Consider the following 4,669-nt stretch of genomic DNA (forward strand, 5'->3'; position numbering starts at 1 on the left):
TTCGTATCTAAACAGTAAAACTGATATGTATGAAGAACCTCAAATAAAAGGTATGCTAACCTCTCACCATTAACATCAAATAAAAGGTGACATTCTGTACTGTTGCCTAACATGAAACATTCTATCTCAAATCCAAAATGCTGGAGCATAGCACCAAATGTAAAACTGTAAGCTTCACTGTCCAAACACATATGGTGTGGACTATGTGTGCCTGGTAAACACATGTGGATCTGGTGAACAGTTATCACTTGTTGACCAACTACAGGAATACTGACCTCAGAGTCTCCAGTTTACAGTGGGGATTCCCCAGGACAGCAGAGAGCAGCTTCACTCCTGAATCCTTCAGGTCATTGTAGCTCAGGTCCAGCTCTCTCAGGTGTGAGGGGTTTGACTTCAGAGCTGAGACCAGAGAAGCACAGCCTTTCTCTGTGACTAGACAGCCTGACAACCTGACAGAGAGATCATCATGTTTTCACAAACTGTTAATTTAACACCAGTAGTGTAGAAGGACAATGGCAGATGCATTTGGTTTATTCTCTTAAACAACATATAGATTCATCTTCCGTCTCCTAGAATTGTATGGTCATATTGTTATACTAATGTGAACATTTATTCAATATGTTTTTCAATATAATATTATATACATATTATAATACATATTTTACTCTAAACTGAATATTTCTTCCTGATGATTAGTACTTAAATGTCATTTGATGTACTCACAGAGCAGCTCTGGAGGCTTTGACCACTGGCAGCAGCCTCAGAAGACCTTCCTCTGATCTGGAGTATTTCTTCAGGTCAAACACATCCAGCTCCTTTTCTGAAGTCAGCAACACAAAGACCAGAGCTGACCACTGTGCAGGTGACAGGTAGGCTTCTGAGAGACTTCCTGATCTCAGGTAGCTTTGGATCTCCTCCACTAGAGAATGGTCATTCAGTTCATTAAGACAGTGGAACAGATTGATGCACCTCTCTGGAGAGGGATTCTCCCTGATCTTCTCCTTGATGTACTTGACTGTTTCTTCATGGCTCTGTGAGCTGCTTCTTGTCTTTGTCAGTAGACCTCGTAAGTGCTTCTGATTGGACTCCAGTGAGAGGCCCAGAAGGAAGCGGAGGAAAAGGTCCAGGTTTCCCGTCTCACTTTGTAAGGCTTTATCCACAGCACTCTTGTAGACAGTAACTTCAGTAACTTGAGGTTCGGCCATTAGATTCTCATTGTTGTTGATGAATGAGAGGAACACATATACAGCAGCCAGAAACTCCTGAATGCTCAGATGCACGAAGCAGTACACCTTGTCCTGGTACAGCCCACATTCCTCTTTAAAGAGCTGTGTGCACAATCCTGAGTACACAGAGGCTTCATTGACATCAATGCCAGCCTCTTTCAGCTCTTCTTCATAGAAAATCAGATTGCCCTTCACAAGCTGTTGAAAAGCCAGTTTTCCCAGTGACAGAATGCTCTCTTTATTCCAGTGTGGACCTGTCTCTTCTTTCCCAATATACTTTTAATTCTTCTGTTTGGTATGAAACTCCACAAGGTGTGAGTACATCTCAGTCAGAGTCTTGGGCATCTCTTCTCTCTTATGTTTCAGCATGTGTTCAAGGACGATTGCAGAAATCCAACAGAAGACTGGAATATGGCACATGATGTGGAGGCTCCTTGATGTCTTTATGTGTGAGATGATTCTGCTGGCCAGGTCCTCATCACTGAATCTCTTCCTGAAGTACTCCTCCTTCTGTGGGTCATTGAACCCTCGTACCTCTGTCACCTGGTCAACACACACTGAAGGGATCTTATTGGCTGCTGCAGGTCTGGTAGTTATCCAGAGGAGAGCAGAGGGAAGCAGATTTCCCTTGATGAGATTTGTCAGCAGAACATCCACTGAGTTTGACTCTGTGACGTCAAAACAAATCTTGTTCTTCTGGAAGTCTAGGGGCAGTCGGCACTCATCCAGACCATCAAAGATGAACAGAACTTTGTACTTGTCGTAGTTGGAGATTCTTGATTCTTTGGTTTCCATTGAGAAGTGATTGAGAAGTTCAATGAAAGTGTGTTTTTCCTTTTTCATCAAATTCAGCTCCCGAAAAGGGAATGAAAATACAAATTGGACATCCTGATTTGCTTTTCCTTCAGCCCAGTCCAAAATGAACTTCTGCACAGAGACTGTTTTTCCAATGCCAGCGACTCCCTTTGTCAGCACATTTCTGATAAGTTTGTCTTGTCCGGTTAAGGGTTTGAAGATGTCGTTACATTTGATTGCAGTCTCTGGTCTTGCTTGTTTCCTGATTGTTGTCTCAATCTGTCTCAGCTCATGTTCATTATTGACCTCTCCTGTTCCACCCTCTGTGATGTAGAGCTCTGTGTAGATCTTATTGAGAAGTGTTGGGTTTCCTTGTTTAGCGATCCCCTCAAATACACATTGAAACTTCTTCTTTAGATTAGATTTGAGTTCACGTTGGGAAATCACAGCAAGCTCATCTGAATAAAGAAATAACACAGAGGATATTAATATTACATCTGATTTAATGCCTACAGTATTGTAAGACTGTCTTATAAAGTTTAAATTATAATCATTTATTCTCTTGTCTGTATAAATCTGTAAATGTTTTCATAATGCATTACACACTGGTTTGACTGATTTATATCATTGTTCTCTCTCTCTCTCTCTGTCTCTCTGTCTCTCTCTCTCTCTCTCTCTCTCTCTCTCTCTCTCTCTCTCTCTCTCTCTCTCTCTCTCTCTCTCTTATCTCTCTCTCTCTCTCTCTCTCTCTCTCTCTCTCTGCTCCTTGATGAGGTCACTAGTTGTTGTGTTAAGGATGCTACAATATCATTGAGTTACACAGCTATTTTAGCTGTACTTTAGCTACAGCTTTTAAATGTTCTAAAACAGCATTCAACATGAGGCAGACAGCTCTTACTTTTCTCCAGTGTGTCAGCAAGCTCCTTCTGGTTCATTTTCCTCAGGACGTGCAGTGTGATCTTCAGGGCCCCCTCTCTGGCACTGCTCTCCTGCTTCTCATCTTCAGCATCCACCACTTCCTTATCCTGCTTCTGACTCTCAAAGCCTTCTGGGAGTTCTGGACTAAGAATCCTCTTGAACATCTTAAGCTCGTTCTTCACAAATGTCATAATATTGTCTTCAAGCAACTGAAATGAATCAAGTAAATAAGTTAAGCAAGAGACTAAATGCTTTCTCATTAACACATGAATGAATGATTGACATATCAACTTTACTTGAGGTAAACAAAAATAAATGTACATAACAGGACCACATACACTGAATATGGAGGCCAGGTCTGTTTGATGACTCTGGGAAGACTGACCACTGAGAATCTCTGACTCTGATCTCTCCTGTTGGTTTCTGTGGACAAAACATCAGATTACATCTCCTCATCCAGGGAGTGCACACACACACACACACACACACACACACACACACACACACACACACACACACACAGGGAGGGAATGTTGTGTTTGTTTAATATTGTTTTAGGACTATGAAAATGGAAAAAAGGATTAGCCTATGGATTATGAAAACAACAAAAATAAATGGGAAAATGGGAGAGGAGAAATGACTAGAGACAGTGTTGTTTAACTCACTGACCATGACCCATGAGTTCTTCTTACCTTTGTTCAGTAGAAAATTCTCCCTCTCTGAAGTTTATAGGTTGACCCATAGATGTGTCAGTCTTCATGGACACACAGCTGGGTACAGGGGAGGCTGGTCTCTCCTGCTTGATTGGACTTCAACACAACAGAGACTAACATTACGTCTCTCATCTACTCTGAGCTCAGATGGGGAAACATGAGAAGAGTTTCATTCCAAAACACTATATATACATTTTCAGAAATGTTTGTAAATTAGCTTTTATAGTTTACTAATTTATAGTAGACCCACTACAATTTGCTTACCGCCCCAATAGATCCACAGACGATGCAATCGCCATCACACTGCACACTGCCCTATCCCATCTGGACAAGAGGAATACCTATGTAAGAATGCTGTTCATTGACTATAGCTCAGCATTCAACACCATAGGACCCTCCAAGATCATCATCAAGCTCGGGGCCCTGGGTCTGAACCCCGCCCTCTGCAACTGGGTCCTGGACTTCCTGACGGGCCGCCCCCAGGTGGTGAAGGTAGGAAACAACACCTCCACTTCACTGATCCTCAACACAGGGGCTCCACAAGGGTGCGTGCACCCATGACTGAGTGGCCAAGCACGCCTCCAACTCAATCATCAAGTTTGCAGACGACACAACAGTAGTAGGCCTGATTACCAACAATGACGAGACCGCCTACAGGGAGGAGGTGAGGGCCCTGGTGGAGTAGTGCCAGGAAATTAACCTCTCACTCAACGTCAACAAAACGAAGGAGCTGATCGTGGACTTCAGGAAACAGCAGAGTGATCACGCCCCTATCCACATTGACAGGACCGCAGTGGAGAAGGTGGAAAGCTTCAAGTTCCTTGGCGTACACTACACTGACGATCTGAAATGGTCCACCCACACAGACAGGGTGGTGAAGAAGGCGCAACAGCGCCTCCTCAACCTCAGGGGGCCGAAGAAATTTGGCTTGGCCCCTAAGACCCTCACAAACTTTTACAGATGCACAAATCAGAGCATCCTGTCGGGCTGTATCACGGTAACTGCAGGGCTCTCCAC

The 4,669-nt window shown here is 43.3% G+C and overlaps 1 pseudogene across 1 annotated transcript; it reads right to left on the reverse strand.

The window, feature by feature from the left end:
• Positions 1–700: 700 nt before the first annotated feature.
• Positions 701–2,438, reverse strand: LOC311116857 (NLR family CARD domain-containing protein 3-like; annotated as a pseudogene). Its single transcript has one exon. The product of its transcript is annotated as an NLR family CARD domain-containing protein 3-like (transcript).
• Positions 2,439–4,669: the final 2,231 nt, after the last annotated feature.

The sequence above is a fragment of the Coregonus lavaretus genome (assembly GCF_964263955.1).
Source record: "Coregonus lavaretus genome assembly, contig: HAP1_SCAFFOLD_827, whole genome shotgun sequence".
Taxonomy (NCBI): Eukaryota; Metazoa; Chordata; class Actinopteri; order Salmoniformes; family Salmonidae; genus Coregonus; species Coregonus lavaretus.